This window comes from Nerophis ophidion, linkage group LG16 (assembly GCF_033978795.1).
Source record: "Nerophis ophidion isolate RoL-2023_Sa linkage group LG16, RoL_Noph_v1.0, whole genome shotgun sequence".
Lineage (NCBI taxonomy): Eukaryota > Metazoa > Chordata > Actinopteri > Syngnathiformes > Syngnathidae > Nerophis > Nerophis ophidion.
The window spans coordinates 8810395-8830245 of NC_084626.1; the positions used below are offsets into that span (position 1 = coordinate 8810395).

A 19851-nucleotide genomic window follows, 5' to 3' on the forward strand; every position below is an offset into this window, starting at 1 on the left:
GTTTTGTTCTTTTCTCAGGGTTGCAAATTCCAAGAAAAACAATATCCTTGTTATGCAAATACACACACACGTCCACTGCAGAGGACGCTGGTAATTTCCAAGTAGCCTGCATCAATTTTGTTTTAATCTGTGAATTTTGTGCCATCCATGTAATTTGGGGAGTTGCGTCTTTTTTTTTGCCATTTGCAGTGTTGGTGTTTTTTTTATGCATTTCCACTCACATTTAGTTTACGGAGCTGCGCTCTTGACACTGCCACCTAACATAAGGTTTTTTTCTGTTTTTGTTTTTAAATACAATGGTACCTCCGGATGCGAGTGCTCCACTTTCAAAGATATTTGGTCACAATATGTTTGTTTCAGATATGTTTTAACAATTTCCATCAGGCCTGGGCAAATATTTTGACTCGGGGGCCAAATTTTGAGTAAATAATGAGTCTGGGGGCATGTATATCCATTTTTAGGAACACTAATACAAAAACTCAAAATAATATCTGATTGAATGCTAAAAACGTTATGACAGACCACCTTTACAAACAAAATGGGATGTGACATTTTTTCACTCAAGGAAACACCCAAATTCTACATGAAAATAAAGAATGTGGGATTTACAATATTAACTATGAATGATAAAACACTGAATATTGACAACATATGAACGTCACCCCTCCTCTTGATCGACATATTTTACAATCAAGCGAAATGCAACAAAAATCTGACAGACACAGCAAATAATAAATGCGAAGGATAAAAAAAATCCCCCACCTACGATCTGATAGAATTTTTCTTGCAGAACTTTGTTGTGAAAATCTCCTTCCGCGTCTGTCCCTGACACCCTCATTTCAGGCTAGCCGCTCTGGAAACACTCTGTGGAAACGCACCCCACCCACACTGCTTCGTGCCTCGTCTGAGCTGCTGTAACATAGATTACCATAGTAACTAATTAGATTACCATAGTAACTAATTAGATTACCATAGTAACTAGTATATGATGCAAAAGCGCATATTACAACCATTGAAATACATTGTATAGTTCAAGACTTACGGTAATTTGAAAACCTCACTGGGACCATGCAATAGCAAGAAACAAAAGTCTATGATCGAGCGCTGAGTACAAGGCAGGCTGGTTTATAAAGGAGCCTGATTGGCAACGTTGAACAGGTGAGTCCAGATTGCCAATCAGGGACAGGTCAAGCCTGTAGAGTGGTCAAGGCAAACGAAGTGAAATGAAAATAAAAGTGCAGGAAAGGAACTTACTACAGAAATAAGGAAATATACAAAATAGTCAGGCTTGAGATGACAGGTCCTTACAGTCGAAATGGAGGCAAAATAAATTAGCTTTTTTTGTTAAAACCATTAATTTGGTAATGAGTATTGAAACAATGCCAAAGTGTTGATGACAAAGCTAGCCGCTGATCTGAAAAATTACAAAAAGTATGTTGAGTAAAATTTACTATGAACCTTTTTAGTTAATATACCATATTTTCCGAACTATAAGGCGAACTTAAAATCCTTTTTTTTTTTTTTTTTTCCCCAAAACTCGACGGTGCGCCAATTGGAGCTGAGATAGGCACCGGGGCCCCAGGCGACCCCAAAGAGAATAAGCGGTAGAAAATGGATGGATGGATATATTATCTGGCGTTTTTTTGCAATATTGTGCAAAATAAACTGTTCTTACCTTCTGGTACCTGCTGATCTGTATTTGGGATCTGCATAAATCCTGAAAAATTGAGCGTGTCTGCCTTTGGAGTCCGTGGAGACATCGTAGTGCAGTGGTTCTCAAATGGGGGTACGCGTACCCCTGGGGGTACTTGAAGGTATGCCAGGGGGTACGTGAGATTTTTAAAAAATATTCTAAAAATAGCAACAATTCAAAAATCATTTACAAATATATTTATTGAGTAATAATTCAACAAGATATGAATTTTAGTTCATGAACTGTGAAAAACAAATTCAACAATGCAATATTCAGTGTTGACAGCTAGATTTTTTGTGGACATGTTCCATAAATATTGATGTTAAAGATTTATTTTTTTTGTGAAGAAAAGTTTAGAATTAAGTCCATGAATCCAGATGGATCTCTATTACAATCCCTAAAGATTAAGTTGATGATTACTTCTAAGTGTGGAAATATTTATTTAGAATTGAATCACTTGTTTATTTTTCAACAAGTTTTTAGTTATTTTTATATCTTTTTTTCCAAATAGTTCAAGAAAGACCACTACAAATGAGCAATATTTTGCACTGTTACACAATTTTAATCAATCAGAAACTGATGACATAGTACTGTATTTTACATCGTTATCACTTTTTTTCAAACAAAAATGTTTTGCTCTGATTAGGGGGTACTTGAATTAAAAAAAATGTTCACAGGGGGTATATCACTGAAAAAAGGTTGAGAACCACTGCCGTAGTGGATAAGCTTCTTCTTTTTCTCTATCTTCTTGTTACGGGACATTCATCCTCCGCTGTTGCCATTTCTGATATAAAGTAGTGTAAAGTCTTACTTATATCTGTCAGTAAACTCGCCATGAAAGCGCTAAAACATCCCGGTCTAGTAAGTTTACATTATTCACCAAAGGAACTTTCGTTATTAGAGAGTTCCGATTGGACAGTTTTTCTCAGCACACAATTCCGGTGTTGTTGTTTCCGGATGAAAAGATGCCGCTTCGTTATTAATTTAAGTAAAGTCTGAACGTCATTAAAATGGTTAGCTCCATCGTTTGACACTTTTTCCAATCCAGTCCTTGCACGCTACACGTAAATAAGACCGCCCACAAAACGGCTCCTCTGGAAGCGGCTGTCAGAAAGCAGCTTGAGAATGGTCTGCAAAACATAATCTATACAACATTTTGACCAAAGAACCCCATTGCATGTTATGTAGACCACAAGGAAGTGTTTTCCTTTTTCAAAAAAAAAAAAAAAAATATGACTCCTTTAGTGCGCCCTATAATCTAGTGCGCCTAATAAATAAAAAAAAGATAAAAAATAGACCATTCCTCAACAGTGCGCCTTATATGGTCCGGAAAATACGGTATATATATTCCATACCTTTTTAATCTTTCTACAACTGTCAGCTGTAAAGTGTTGATGACAAAGATATTTGTTGATCTGAAACCAACAAAAATTATTTAAACAAAACTTTATATTTAATATTCAGATTTATATATATATATATATATATATATATATATATATATTTTATTTATTTATTTATTTATTTATTTTGTCCTATCCAGCTTCTTAGGCAAATCATATAGTTGATGTACATGCCCATATCCGCTGTTCAGATTTACTTTACAAAAGAGAAGTGTAGGATACTTCTCTTGTTGCCTTATTTGAATTTGACTTTATTAAATTTATTTATATTATCATTTGGTGCAGCCGGGCTGGAGCAGGAGGGGATAGAAAGAGAATAGATTTATATTTCTTACCTTTACATCTTTCTACAAGGTTTGTCAGCTGCCACTCAAAGTTTTGATGTCAAAGCTGGCCGGTGAGCTGAAAAATCACCAAAAGAATGTTGACCAAAAAATACTATTAACTTTTTTAGGTAACATATTTCTTAGCTTTCGAATTGTTCTACAACTGTTGGCTGTAAAGTTTTGATAACAAAGGTGTGTTGATCTGAAACAAAAAATAATAAAAAAAAACATGTACAATAAAATATTAAAGTAATACTTATATCTTACCTTTAAATATTTCTACAAGCATGTCTGATGGCTGCAGAGTGGTGATGACAAAGTTCTCTATTGGTCTAAAACAAAAAAGGAATGTATGCAAAAATGACGTGATAATAATGTTATTTAGTTGATATGGTTACAATTATAATAGCTATAATTCAAATTAACCCGTGCTAAAAGCATACTGATAATGTAGTGTGAAGATGACAAACTGGTATTTGTGTACATAGTAAACGTATTTAGTTTCAATAATCAAACAATCCAATCCTCACTCTCTGCTTTCCTAATGTATGTCCAGCCATCCATTTCTACCGCTTACCCCTCGCTGGGTCGCGGGGGTGCTTGTGATCATTTTAATTCACGTACATTTCGCTAACTTGGTACTGTTTAATGAAACTGACTCAAACTATTATGTCCTTAAACCAGCTAGGAGCTAGTAAAACAAGCTAGCAACAGCCAGTTTTTAAACTAGTGATTCGACAAACTGACAAATTAAAAATGAACATGAAGATAGTTGGATAAATATTATAAACTAGTTTTATTTGGCAATTGCCCAGTTTAAAACGACACGCTGTTTACTTTTATCAGAAAAGCTCATGGCTAACTAGCTGTATGCTATGTTAGCTTACCAACTAACGAGCTCCAATATAAATCTAGTACTAAATTAGATAGCACAGTAACACCACACAGGGTGATTAGAACATTTAAAGAGACAAAACTTTTAAAGTTGGTTTTCCTCGCCATATGGACTTTCCGTACGGGGGCATCCTGACCAGATGCGTGTTCCAATGATCCTAGGAGCTATGTTGTCAGGGGGCTTGAAGCCCCCTGGTAGGGTCTCCCAAGACAAGCAGGTCCTAGGTGAGGGATCAGACAAGGAGCAGCTGGAAGACTTCTATAGAAATGCAAAAACCGAGACTCCGATTTCCTTCGCCCGGACGCGGGTCACCAGGGCTCCCTTCTGGTGCAAGGCGCGCAGTTGGGGCACAATGGCGAGCGCCTGTTGACCGGGCCTTTCCCCATGGGACAGCCCAACGAGGGCAACGTGAGTCCCCCCTCCAATGTGCTCACCACTTATGGGAGGGGCCATTGTGCCTGGTGAGCTGGGTGAAGCCAAAGGCAGGGCACTTAGCGGTCCAATCCTCGGCCACATAAGTTAGCTCATAAGACATGGAATGTCATCTTGCTGCTGGGGGGGGGGGGGCTGAGCTAGTCCGCAAGGTGGAGAAGTTCCGGCTGGATATAGTCGGACTCACTTCGACGCGCAGCAAGGGCTCTGGAACCAGTTCTCCCAAGAGGGTCTGGATTCTCTGGCTTTGCACACAGGGCGACGGGCTGGGGTGGGGTGGAAATTTTTTTGCCCCCGGCTCAAAGCCTGCACGTTAGAGATCAACCCAATGGACGAGAGGGTATCTTCCCTTCGAGTGGGGGGAACGGGTCTTGACTGTTGTTTGTGCTTACGCAACAAATCAGCAGTTCAGATTACCCACTTTTTTTGGATACACTCGAGGGAGTACTGGCAAGTGCTCCTCCAGGTGATTCCCTTGTCTTCCTGGGGGACTTCAATGCTCATTTCGGCAACGACAGTGAAACCTGGAGAGGCGTGATTGGGAAAGATAGCCGCCCGGCTCTGAACCCGAGTGGTGTTTTTTTTTACCGGACTTTTGTGCTCGTCACGGATTGTCCATAACAAACACAATGTTCAAACTAAAAGGTGTCCAAATGTGCACTTGGCACCAGGACAACCTTGGCCGCAGTTCCATTATTGACTTTGTAGTTTTGTCATCAGATTTGCGGCTTCATGTTTTGGACACTCGGGTGATGAGAGGGGCAGAGCGTTCTACCGATCACCACTTGGTGGTGAGCTGAATCCGATTGTGGGGGATGATGCCGGACAGACTTGGCAGGCCCAAACGCATTGTGATGGTCTGCTGGGAACGTCTAATAGAGTCTCCTGCCAGAGAGAGTTTAAATTCCCACCTCCGGAAGAACTTTGAACATGTCATGTGAGAGGTGCTTGACATTGAGTCCGAGTGGACCATGTTCCGCACCTCTATTGTCGAGGCGACTGATTGGAGCTGTGGCCGTAGAGAAATTGGTGCCTATCGGTTGTCGCGGCGGTAATCCTAGAACCCGTTGGTGGACACCAGCGGTGAGGGATGCCGTCAAGCTGAAAAAAAAAGTCCTGTCGGGTTCTTTTGGCTCATAGAACTCCGGAGACAACAGACAGGTACCGACGGGCCAAGCGGTGTGCGGCTTCAGCGGTCGCGCAGGCAAAAACTCGGACATGAGAGGAGTTCGGGGGAAGCCAAGGAAAACGACTTCCGGACGGCTTTGAAGCGATTTTGGACCACTATCCGCTGCCTCAGAACGGGGAATTAGTGCACTGTCAACACTGTGTATGGTGAGGATGGTGTTCTGCTGACCTCAACTGCGGCTATTGGGGCGGGAATACTTCGAAGACCTCCTCAATTCCACCAACACGTCTTCCTATGAGGAAGCAGTGCCTGGGGTATCTGTGGTGGGCTCTCCAATATCTGGGGCTGAGGTTGCTGTGGTTGTTAAAAAGCTCCTCGGTTTCAAGGCCACCTGGAGCTGTGGGGCTGTCTCGGTTGACAAGACTCTGCAGCATTGCGTGGACATCAGGGGCGTTACCTCTGGATTGGCAGACCTGGGGAATGGTTCCTCTCTTTAAGAAGGGGAACCGGAGGGTGTGTTCCGACTATTGTGGTACTCCTCAGCCTTCCCGGTAAGGTCTATTCAGGTGTACTGGATAGGAGGCTATGCTGGATAGTTGCAACTCGGATTCAGGAGGAACAGTGTGGTTTTCGTCCTGGTCGTGCAACTGTGGACCATCTCTATACTCTCGGCAGGGTCCTTGAGGGTGCATGGGAGTTTGCCCAACCAGTTTACATGTGCTTTGTGGATGTGGGGAAAGCATTTGACCGTGTCTCTCGGGACTTCCTGTGGGGAGTGCTCAGAGAGTATGGGGTATCAGACTGTCTGATTGTGCCATTCCGCACCCTGTACGATCAGAGTCAGAGCTTGGTCCGCATTGCCAGCAGTAAGTCGGACACATTTACACTGAGGGTTGGACTCCGCCAAGGCTGCCCTTTGTCACCGAGTCTGTTCATAACTTTTATGAACAGAATTTCCGGTTTGGTGGTTGCAGGATTAGGTATCTGCTTTTTGCAGATGATGTGGTTCTGATGGCTTCATTTGGCCAGGATCTTCAGCTTTCACTGGATCGGTTCGCAGCCGAGTGTGACGCGACTGGGAGGAGAATCATTACCTCCGAGTCCATGGTTCTCGCCAAGGGAAAGGGTGGAGTGATATCTACGGATTTGGAGAGGAGAACCTGCCCCAAATGGTAATGGTTAATGGGTTGTACTTGTATAGCACTTTTCTACCCCTTCTTAGGGAGCCCAAAGCATATTAACAGTATTTCCACATTCGCCCATTAACACACACATTCACACACTGACGGTGGGAGCTGCCAAGGCGCTCACCAGGACCCATCAGGAGGATGTCAAGTGGAGGAGTTCAAGTACCTCGAAGTCTTGTTCACGAGTGAAGGAAGAGTGGATCGTAAGATCGACAGGCAGATCGGTGCAGCGTCTGCACTAATGCAGAGGCTGTATCGATCCGTTGTGGTGAAGAAGGAGCTGAGCTGTAAGGCAAAGCTCTCAATTTACTGGTTGATCTACGTTCCCATCCTCACCTATGGTCATGAGCTTTGGGTTATGACTGAAAATACAAGATCACGTGATCAATCGGCCGAAAAGAGTTTCCTTCCCCGGGTGGCAGGGCTCTCCCTTAAAGATAGTGTGATAAGCTCTGCCATCCGGGGGGAGCTCAAAATAAAGCCGCTGCTCCTATACATCGAGAGGAGCCAGATGAGGTGGTTCAGGCATCCGGTCAGGATGCCACCAGACCGCCTCCCTAGGGAGGTGTTTAGGGTATGTCCGACTAGTAGGAGGCCACGGAAAAGACCCAGGACATGTTGGGAAGACTATGTCTCCCGGCTGGCCTGGGACCGCCTCGGGATCCCCTGTGAGGAGCTGGACGAAGTTGCTGGGGAAAGGAAAGTCTCAGCCTGCCTGTTTAGGCTGCTTCCCCCGTGATAAGCGGAAGAAGATGGATGGTTGGATGATTTATCCGATTAATCGATTGGGATGTTTGGTAGGATCCTCGATTACTAAACTTTTCGATAGCTGCAGCTCTACTCCCATTAGCTGCATCTTGCAAGCATTTTTAATCATCTTTAAAATCCTCAAAAAGGGATATGTGTTCTTGCCTCTCATAATGATTGTGAAAAATAGGAAAAATTTAAAATAAGTGCAGTTCCCCTTTAAGTTCAATGAACTATACATCTGCAGGAGTTTTTACAGTATTTGACCGTTGTGTATTACTCAATATTGTACAATACGTCATAATCTGTTACTTCAGCTGCAACAAGTGTTTATGAGTTGTGTCTTTTATGTCCTTGCTGTCGAGATGTTATCCTATGTGTATAGTGCAGTTCTTTGATGTCTTTAAAGGCCTTCTGAAATGAGATTTTCTTATTTAAACGGGGATAGCAGGTCCATTGTATTTGTCATACTTGATCATTTTGCGATATTGCCATATTTTTGCTGAAAGGATTTAGTAGAGAACATCCACAATAAAGTATGCTACTTTTGGTGCTAAGAGAAAAGCCCTGCCTCTACCGGAAGTCGCAGACGATGACGTCACATGTTGATGGCTCCTCACATATTCACATTGATTTTAATGGGAGCCTCCAACAAAAAGTGCTATTTGGAATGAGAAAACGACAATTTCCCCATTAATTTGAGCGAGGATGAAAGATTAGTGTTTTAGGATATTGATAGCGACGGACTATTGCATTGATGTTTTCAGACACATTTACTAGGATAATTCTGGGAAATCCCTTATCTTTCTATTGTGTTGCTAGTGTTTTAGTGAGTTTAACAGTACCTGATAGTCAGAGGGGTGTCTCCACGGGTGTCTTGACGCCAATGTCTCAGGGGAGTCGACGGCAGCTATGGACGGCACAAGCTCAGCTTTTCTCCGGTAAGACGCGACTTTTTAACCACAATTTTCTCACCGAAACCTGCCGGTTGACATGTGGTTGGGATCCATGTTTGCTTGACTGCGCTCTGATCCATAGTAAAGTTTCACCTCCAGGAATTTTAAACAAAGAATCACCATGTGTTTGCGTGGCTAAAAGCTAAAGCTTCCCAACTCCATCTTTCTACTTTGACTTCTCCAATATTAATTGAACAAATTGCAAAAGATTCAGCAACACAGATCTCCAAAATACTGTGTAATTATGCCGATTTTTAGCTGTGTGTGCGCAGCGCTCATACTTCCTAAAAACCTGTGACGTCTTGCGTACACGTCATCATCATTACACAACGTTTTCAAGACGAAACTCCCGGGAAATTTAAAATTGCAATTTAGTAAACTAAAAAGGCTGTATTGGCATGTGTTGCAATGTTAATATTTCATCATTGATATATAAACTATCAGACTGTGTGGTGGGTAGTAGTGGGTTTCAGTAGGCCTTTAACAGCAAGTACTTCGGCTTCTTCCTGTCTTCCATTTAACTTGATGGACGTTTTGCAGTTGCCTCTCTTAGTGCGCTGAAATTTCCCCTGCTTCCTCAACTCGCTTCTTATCAATGTCAGAATTGCATTTTGTCAGACCCTCATTAATCTAGACTAGACATTTTTTCATTTAAGATTAATTTGCTGCTTTAGCCAAAGCCATTTTGCTGTTGATCTTAATGATAATGACAGGTGTGGTGTTTTTTCCTGCTGGACATTGGAATACATGTTTCCATGTTGTTGATATCTACATTCACTCACTTTGATTGCAGAAAGTTAGCCACCAGTTGCACTGTTGAGGCAGCAGCATTTTGTCCCATTCTATTATCACCTGTTTTACTATTAGGCATGCTTGTTATCTGAAGGCCTATCATAATCGCATTGTTCATGCGGACAAACTCTTATTTTTATGTAATATGTATTATCTATAAGTTATTTTTTTTTTTTCAATGATTTTAATAGCTATGTTGTCTGGGGGCATCTGTGCCCCTGTTAGGGTCTCCCAAAACAAACGGGTCTTAGGTGAGGGACAGGACAAAGAGCAGCTCAAACATGTCTATGTAAAGATACAAAAAAGATTCAGGTTTCCCTCGCCTGGACACAGGCCACCAGAGCCCCCCCTCTGGAGCCAGGCCTGGAGGTGGGCTTGATGGCGAGCGCCCGATGGCCAGGCCTGTCCCCATCAGGCCCCTCCGGGCACAACCCAAATTGGCAACATGGGTTGAGATTAAACTTTCTTTTCAAAGAGTGACCGGTCCAAAAGGGAAGCAAAGCAAAGTTTGTGGGGCGGTATAGCTCGGTTGGTAGAGCGGCTGTACGAGCAACTTCAGGGTTGCAGGTTCGATCCCTGCTTCCGCCATCCTAGTCACTGCCGTTGTGTCCTTGGGCAAGACACTTTACCCACCTGCTCCCAGTGCCACCCACACTGGTTTAAAAAAACAAAAAACAAATGTAACTTAGATATTGGGTTTCACAATGTAAAGCGCTTTGAGTCACTTGAGAAAAGCGCAATATAAATATAATTCACTTCACTTCACAAAGTTACAGGAATACAGTAACAACAACAAAAATAGCAGTAGTCAAACACCAAACTTTAAATTAGTAAATTATTTGCAACATTAACATAAAAACACTCAATAGGTCAAAAACTTAAAAAAAGATCAGTTAAAACATTTTAAAAAAACAAGTACAATACCCAATAGAACTGGTTTCTCGGTCCTTTCAAATTTAATAAAATTCCCCCAAAGTGATCACCTCAGGCAACCTCAGATCATTTTGCAAACCATTCCATTACCATGGAGCAGCAAGTTGAAAGCTTTTTTTTTACGAGATTTGTGTTGGCCCTAGGAATCAATATGCTAAGGATCTCCTGTGACCTTAAGCTTAAACTCTTCCCAACGACAGGAATCTTTGCCCATTTAAGAAAACAAATAGGGAAGAACCAGCCCACTAAGTTATTTCCAAATCCAAACCATGCATTGAGAAAATCTGCAAATAGACCAAGACATACAGTTTGCTGTTGCTTACAAAGTGCAATGGTGGACAAGGTTGCCACAACCAGTACTAAAACGAAAGGCACAGTAATATAGGGCTGGGCAATATGGCTTTTTTTATTATCTCTTTTTAGGCCATATTGCGATATACAATATATATAATGATATTTTGCCTTGGCTTTGAATGAACACTTGATGCATATAATCACAGCAGTATGGTGATTATATGTGTCTACATTAAAACATTCATCTTCATACTGCATTCATATATGCTACTTTTAAACTTTCATGCAGAGAGGGAAATCACAACTAAGTCAATTGACCAAAAGTGTATTTAATAAAGTTATTAAGCAATGGCACAAACATTCAAGTCATTTCCAAAACATAAAATGCAAGATTGTCAGAGACATTTTAAGTGTCAAATAAAAATGAGCTGCATAATAGGAAATCAAATAGTATTCGTCCTTCACTATGTAGTAGGTCACGACGGACGTTATAAAATTCTCTTCATTCTCTAGTGAGTGACTTTTCAAATGATGATACATATTAGCAGTAATGCTACTTTTTATAGCAACACTTTTGCCCCACACTTGACAAATCACGGTTGTCTCTTTGACATATTCCCACTTGAAGCCGAGCCACCGCCAGATGATGGACCCCCTGTGTTTTTATTGGGAATGAAGTCTTCCTTCATTTGTTACCAGATCCGCACCTTCTTTCTCTGGTATTCTCACTTGTACGGCTACGTTAGCAGCTAACGTAGCCCAGTCTGCTTCCTCTTTCCTGGGCAAGGTCGTATACGTACTGTATGTGACGTATGACGTGACAGTATGTGACGTATGTAAGAATGTGTGCCTGCTTGTCTGTGAGAAGAAGAGTCAGGAAAGAGTGAGAAGAGCCGGAAGTGTAATGCCTGCAGCTAAAAGCAACTGCGCGAGAACGTATACTCGAATATTACGACATAGTCATTTTCTATATCGCACAGAGACAAACCCGCGATATATCGTATATATCGATATATTGCCCAGCCATACAGTGATATACAGAATCCAGTTTTCTCAACTAAGTGCCAGGTGCATTCATAAAAGGCAAGTTTCCATAATCTAGCAAAGATATGAAAGTGGTCAGGATCAAGCATTTCCTAACTTGTAGGGAAAACAAGATATTTTTCTAAAGAAAGACACTAATTTCATTTGAAGTGGTGAATGGTTGTCTGTCTCTGTGTTGGCCCTGTGATGAAGTGGTGACTTGTCCAGGGTGTACGCTGCCTTCTGCTCAAGTGCAGCTGGGATAGGCTCCCCTATCCCCACCCCGCGACCCCGAAAGGGACAAGCGTTTTTTTTTTTTTGTGTGTGATTTAAAGACAAGTTCTCATCAATAATAATCCCCAAGTACTTGCAGTATATGTTGTGACCAACACTGTGAGCAGTTTATATTTTTGGAATGTTCAATAGCAGATGTTCGCCATTTGAGAACAACATCACCTTAGATATCTCTACATTTAGCACTAGTTTAAACTGAGCCAGCTGGGACTGAACAACATCAAAAGCAGACTGCAAGAGCTGAAAGGTTTGCACTATAGCGGGGTATTAACAATATATGACCACGTCATCTGCATAAAAATGAAATGCAGCATCCGACACATCATCACAGAGATTATTTACATAGATGGAAAACAATAAAGGACTTAATATGGAACCCTAAGGTACAACCTTTAACACGAAAGAAAGACAAAGAGGACCCAGCAAACTGGACGCATTGGTTGTATCAGACAGGTAATTAAAAAACCACTTTACAGCATGCTGAGAAAGGCAAATCCTGTACAATTTGTCCGCAAAAATGTTATGGTCAACCGTATCAAATGCTTTTGACAGGTCAATAATAGAGCTGCATAATATTTTTTACAAGACAATGCCTTAATAATGTCATTCACAAGTTTGATAGCAGCGGGTATGGTACTATGTATCTTTCTAAAACCTAATTGATGTTGAGGAAGCAGACCGTAGGTGTCAATAGTGAGATTAAAAGGCAGATCAGTGCGGCATCTGTAGTGATTCGGAACTTGTATCATGAAGTATGGGGAAGAAGGAGCTGAAAGCTCTCAGTTTACTGGTCGATCGAATTTAATTTTCTTCGTCGGGTGGCGGGGGTCTCCCTTAGAGATAGGATGGGAAGCTCTGTCATTCGGGAAGAGCTCAGAGTAAAGCCACTGCTCCCCCACATTGAGAGGCGCCAGATCATAAGTTCTGGGCATTTGGTCAGGATAAGCACATCAGGCATTTAAGACACAATGGGGAAAGACCCAGGACATGTTGGGGAGACTATGCAAGGAAAATGCCTCGGTATCCACCATAAGGAGCTAAAAAAAAGTGGCTGGGTAGAGGGAAGTCTGGTCCTTTCCGCTTAGATTACTGCCTCCGTGACCCAACCTCGGAACGGAAGAAGATGGCTGATGGATGGATTTTTTTTCTTTTTTGAAAAGCATTACACTTCTTAAAATTATGTTGCTGGTGGGGAGACATGCACCAACTAAATTGCCATACATCCTTTTCTACCGCTTATCCCTCTCGGGGTTGCGGAGAATAGGTAGGTAGGTATTTTTATTGTCATTGCACAAGTACAATGAAACTTTGTTTTCAGCACAAACTCATTCAAGATTAGACAAACAGTGTACAGGCTTGCAGAACAGGAATGCAGATGGGTCGCCACAAGGTTGCCCCGTAAAAGATGGGAAAAACGTAAACGCGGGAGAGGCCCAGTCTGGAGTGGGAAAAAAAACTCCATAGCAAAGCACATATCCATATTACAACATACATCTTGAGACTTTCAACGGAGGGGATGGAGTGGGGGCTACGGTGGAAGGCTGCAGCTCTTCAGGCACTGCCCAGCCGCCCATCACCCCTAAAGGATTCGCATCAAGGGCGTTGGATGGGACGGTGGGGTATGTGTGTGTAGCGTATATTTTTCTGTGGATATGTGTGTGTGTGAGCCTGCCATGTGTCTCTGTTCCATTTTGTTGGTGTTGTGTAGCCTTTAGTCAGTCCAAAGTCAGCAACAGGTGTGTGTCCATGAGAGACAAAAAGGGTGGTTGTTGTGTCTTTGTCGTACTGTCCTTCGGGAGACTCTCGAAGCCAGGGAAACAATCCTTGTGGAGCCTATCCCAGCTGCACTCAGGCTTTTAATCCATTTCAATGGGTGACACTGTTTCGTAATACAAGTTTTTGGGGTACGAGCTGTATCAAAAAAACAATTAAGCCCATATCCTGAGGTACCACTGTATATCAACAATCATAACATAACAATGTGTTAGTATGTTGGCAATGCATCAATCAACGAGTGTTCGCCTACTAGACACTATACCTGCACCTGGGCCTTTCACCTAAGTGCCATATACTGTAATGTAGACATAATTGATAGACTGTCAGCGAAAGTAGTGACATGAGGCGTATGGGTATTTCCCATTGGGATCTTCACACATTGCAGCTTGAGGGAGGCAGACAGGATTTGCAGGCAGTGGAATCTCCTGACACAATTGCCTCTGCAGAAACGAGGAGAAAACAGGTCGGACTCTGAGTGCGGAAAGAGAAATAGATGTCCCACAGTCTCCTGGCACATTGCTATGTTGAATGGGGTGTGAACGACAAGAATGAAGAGTCCCAGCTGTGTCCGACAGTATGTCCTGGGACTGTGATGATGCTCGGATGCACCCTCCCTGCAGACTCTGTTGTCTATGTGGGGGAGTTACAGCCATAACGGGCTCATCAAACCAACAAAAATGTATTTTGATCAATATATAATTAGTAAAGCACACAGTTAGTATGTTACAAGTTAGTGTTTTCCTAATTTTGTACGTCCTTATCCCACCCTGATGCAAATCTCCAGTGTGGGAAACAATTTGACTGCGGTCTGTCACGAACAACAAACTAAATGTGATCCACTGAGCTATGAATAACTCATTTGATTATCATACGGAATATTGAAGCTTTTCTTAGTGCCCTAAGGGAGAGGTCTCCCCTTGTGTGCCAGTGCTGGTCATCTCATCTTGGCAGCAAACACAACTGATTAAACACCCACCGTCACAGACAGTGGCCTCATGAAAACACTGAAGGCCAGATGGAGAGAAATACAACGTTGGACAAATTAGTGAACCTTGCCAGATGTGCCAAGAGAACTTTAATCAGACACATCGCATTTAACCACAATCAGGAAATTATACGTCACAATCAGCTCTTGATTTGCAAAACCAGAAAAGCTTCACTCTCAATGTGAAATAACAATTTTTGATCAACAATTGAAACAATTCCTTGTGGCCTACATAACCTGAAATGGTTATACTTTGGTTAAAATCTCGCTTTGCAGAACCACCTTCTAGCCTCTTTCTAACTGTCTGTCATAAACGAGCGGTTTCAAAGAGTTGTCTTTGTAGATTCAATTCAATCACTCCATGCCCCCTCCATATTGTTTAATTTCATCCATCCATCTACGCCTACCTGGAGCCTACCTCAGCTACAATCGGGCGGAAGGTCGGCGTACACTCTGGACAAGTCACTACCTCATCGCAGGGCCAACACAGATGGACAGACAACATTCACACTCACATTCACACACTAGGGCCAATTTAGTGTTGCCAATCAACCTATCCCCGGGTGCAAGTCTTTGGAGGTGGAACGAAGCCGGAGTACCCGGAGGGAACCCACGCAGTCACGGGGAAAACATGCAAACTCCTTACAGACAGATCCCAAACCCGGGATTGAACTCAGGACTACTCAGGACCTTCGTATTGTGAGGCACATGCACTATCATTCAACAAGCAAAAATGACGTATCTAAACACATATATGAAAAGGATCAAATCTCAAAATTTTTGACACTATTGTTGAACACCAAAATGCATGATCAAATAATAATGTTGAGTAAATATGTCAATTTACAAGTCAGACATCACGTTAACCATTCCTCTGCCACTTGAATTACTTGTAAACAATAAGCGACATTGCGACAACGTATTTAAGATGCAATGGAGAGCTACTGCTAAATATTCATTACACATTTACAGACTAACCGCTTCATTGTCTCCTTCATTGCCATGATAGTAGTAACTGAACCTGCTGTTAAAAGTAGTTTATCAGTATATTGTCAGAGGTTGGTAAACTGCCTTCAAATTAGTTTGCACACAGAGGAGAAACTTCCTCAGAGTAGTGGGCATGATGCCATGAAACACAGAAGTCAACCAGGTACTTCTTACTTCTTCAGGTGAGGCTGGGGTTCTGCGTAGTGACCTGTGCTGGTTAACACAACCAATGCCAGCATTGGGTCGCACCATCCATATTTTTGCTCAGATTACAAAACGTGCTGCGAGAAATAAAAATTATTATCAGGGAAACATTTACCATATATTGCAATATCTGCTAAGATCACAAGGTGGTATACATCACAAAGGGAACAAATCTCAAAATGGGATTATTTAGAGCAAATACATTTTGTTTTAAAAATATCTGCAAAGCTTGCATGGTTTTAATTCAAATGTTCTGCACTTATGGGGATCCCAAATACACAAAGACAGATGTCAACAGTGACAAACTGTGTACATCATCACCAGTGTGAGCGGCACTGGGGGCAAGGTTGAAACAGCAGCGATTTGGATGTCAAGAGGTAGGGAGTAAACCTGCAACCCTCAAGTTTCTGGCATGGCCGCTGTACCCTCTACGCCAGGGGTGGCCACACTTTTTCTGCAGGCGAGCTACTTTTCAATTGACAAGTCGAGGAGATCTACCTCCTTCATATTTATAATTTATATTTATTTATTTATGAAAGAGTCATGTTTGTTAACAAGTTAAGGGTGTTTAAAGATAATACAAGCATGTTTAACACATATAGATTCCTTTCTTTCATGAAGACAAAAATATAAGTTGGTGTACTACCTGATTCTGATGACTTGTATTGATTGGAATCAGACAGTCGTGCTGATAATGTCTGCATTTTCAAATGGAGGAGAAAAAAAGTCCTCCTTTCTGTCCAATACCACATGAAAGTGGTTGGATTTGGCATCTCATTTGTCCAACTTGCATACTTGTTTTTAAACACTTTGTTATGAGAGTAGCATATGTGTGTGTGGCCCTTTAATGTCTGGCAGCAGGTGAGTGGCCAGTGAGTGTGTGGGCGAGAGAGGAGAGGGAGCGGTCTTTGAGGGCGGGGGAGTGGCTAGTGTTTTTGTGTGAGATTTTGACTGTGCGCAAGACGTAAATAAAAAGCCACAATTTGCAACTGATCGCTGGACTTGTCATTTTGCCCTGGAGTCCGGAATTGTAAAGTGAAGGGTGTTGCCCCGAGAATCCATCGGCTCTGGAGAAGTGTCTCCCCTGCGCTCCTTGACTACGGTCTAGGCGCCGGAAGCAGGAAAGGTGCAACAACTTTATAAGAAATACATTGGCATCAAACTCCGTAGCTTGCTAGCTTGTGCACGCTAGCTTTTTGAGACTCTTATTCTGTTATCACAGGCAGGATGAAGCAGATATTTTATGGTGAAGACAGGAACTGTGCAGTCGGTCTTTAGAGTTTTAACAGCAGGTACGGCCCAAGAGTCTGTTGAAATAAAAAGTGTTTCTCTCCATCCTGTCAGTGATTTTTTTCTTAATAATGAGCTCGCAGCAGCCAGCGTCATCTCACAAGATTGTCGGGTGCCGAGAATGTCAAACAACTGACGAAAGTGAAGTCTTGGTGAAGATTGATGATTGCTCATTTTTATGTCTATTTTTTTAATGCCTGGCTTGCGATCGACTGACACAACCTCCGCGATCGACGTAATGCCCACCCCTGCTCTACGCCATGCCGCCCCTAACAGTGATTATTTGATGTGGTTGACCTTTATTCCACTTGTTTACTGCTTCCTCTACTTCACATATTTCCTCAAACAAGATTGCTAAGGGCCTGGTTTTCTGGTTGTGCAAAAACTAAAGTTGTGTTTATTTTTAGTTTGCGTGTTGTGTGTGATCTACTTGTACTAATACTGCGCATGCAATTGAAACATGGCTTTTAGCATGGAAACAATCATTTTCCATGGTACACACATCTATTATCTGTAAGACTTTTTGGGAATAACAATCCAAACAACAGAAACATATGCACACTGACACCTAATTCTGTGCACAACCTGTGGATCGCATCATCGCATCATCGCATCATCGCATTAATGCAAACTGTATGTGAGAAAATGCACAATAAAATATGTTTTATCATGTAGGAGATATATTATAGCAGAGGTGGGTAGTAACGCGCTACATCTACTCCGTTATATCTACTTGAGTAACTTTTGGGATACATTGTACTTTTAAGAGTAGTTTTTATGCAACATACTTTTACTTTTACTTGAGTATATTTATAGAGAAGAAACGTTACTTTTGCTCCGCTCCATTTATCTGCAATCAGGTCGCTACTCGCTACTTTTTTTTTATCGATCTGTTAATGCACGCTCTGTTTGTTTAGATTTTGTCAGACACGCATTCAAAGTAGGAACTACGCATGCTTGCGTTTCACCAATCACATGCAGTCAGTGGTGACGTTGGACCAATCAAACCGAGCCATGTGGTCACGTGACCGTCACACGTAGAACCCGACATGTTGAAAAACTTATTGGGGTGTTACCATTTAGTGGTCAACTGTACGGAATATGTACTGTACTGTGTAATCTACTAATAAAAGTTTCAATCAATCAACCAATCAATCAAAAGTGTAAAGGAAAAAAGACACTTTTTATTTCAACCGTACTTCCCGTCAAAAGCCTAAAGACTGATTGCACAGATCCTGTCTTCACAATAAAAGTGCCACTCCATCGCACCTGCGCTAACAAAATAAGAGTCTCCGAAAGCCAGCGCAAACAAACTAGCAAGCTACAGAGTTTGCCGCCAATATATTTCTTGTAAAGTGTATAAAAACGAATATGGAAGCTGGACAAGTAAGATGCCAAGAACCAACGACTTTCATGATGTATTAGACAGGAAGGAGGAACTTTTTTTCCTCCTCCATTTGAAAACCCGGACGTTATCAGCAATATACTGTCTGACTCCAATCAATGCAAGTCATCAGAATCAGGTAATACACCAACTTATATTCGTGTCTTCATTAAAGATAGGAATCTATATGTTAAACATGCATGTATATTCATTAAAACACCTTCAACATGTGAACAAAAACGGCAAAATAAATTAATATAAATTATATACTGTATATATAAAGGTATATATACATATATATATATATATATATATATATATATATATATATATATGCATATATATATATATATATATATATATATATATATATATATATATATATATATATATATATATGATATATCCATCCATTTTCTACCGCTTATTCCCTTTTGGGGTCGCGGGGGGTGCTGGCGTATATGTATATGTATATATGAGGTAGATCACCTCAACTTGGTCATTTATTAAGTAATTGATTAACATTGAAAAATTTATTGGGGTGTTACCATTTAGTGGTCAATTGTACGGAATATGTACTGTACTGTGCAATCTACTAATACAAGTTTCAATCAGTCAATCAATCAATCAATGCCTACTGAGCCTATGGTGCTGTTAAGTTATTGTGGCTCAATTTGCCTTAATTTTTTTTTATTTTAATGTATTATTATTTAATATATAATATTGTTTTAGTTGCTTAAGAGATATACCGGCTCTGAATTAGCTCATTGCTATTTTTATTTTTTTGTGCATTATTTGTTGCTGGAATAATTAAACGAACACGTTACTCGTCAGTTACTCAGTACTTGAGTAGTTTTTTCAAAACATACTTTTTACTTTTACTCAAGTAAATATTTGGGTGACTACTCCTTACTTTTACTTGAGTAATAAATCTCTAAAGTAGCACTACTCTTACTTGAGTACAATGTCTGTCTACTCTACCCACCTCTGTATTATAGTAATATAATTCCTTCCATCTATCATAGTCTGCTTAGCCAAAGTCGGGTCGCGGCGGCAGCAGCCTAAGCAGAGAAGCCCCGACTCCTCTCCCCAGCTACTTCGTCCATGTTCTGGGTCTTTCC

At 41.4% G+C, this 19851-nt stretch overlaps 1 protein-coding gene across 1 annotated transcript in view; it reads left to right on the forward strand.

Moving 5' to 3' along the window:
* The window catches only part of grm2a (glutamate receptor, metabotropic 2a), a 133753-nt gene that overhangs the window by 99558 nt on the left and 14344 nt on the right, over positions 1-19851 (forward strand). The gene's annotated exons all lie outside the window — the stretch shown is intronic.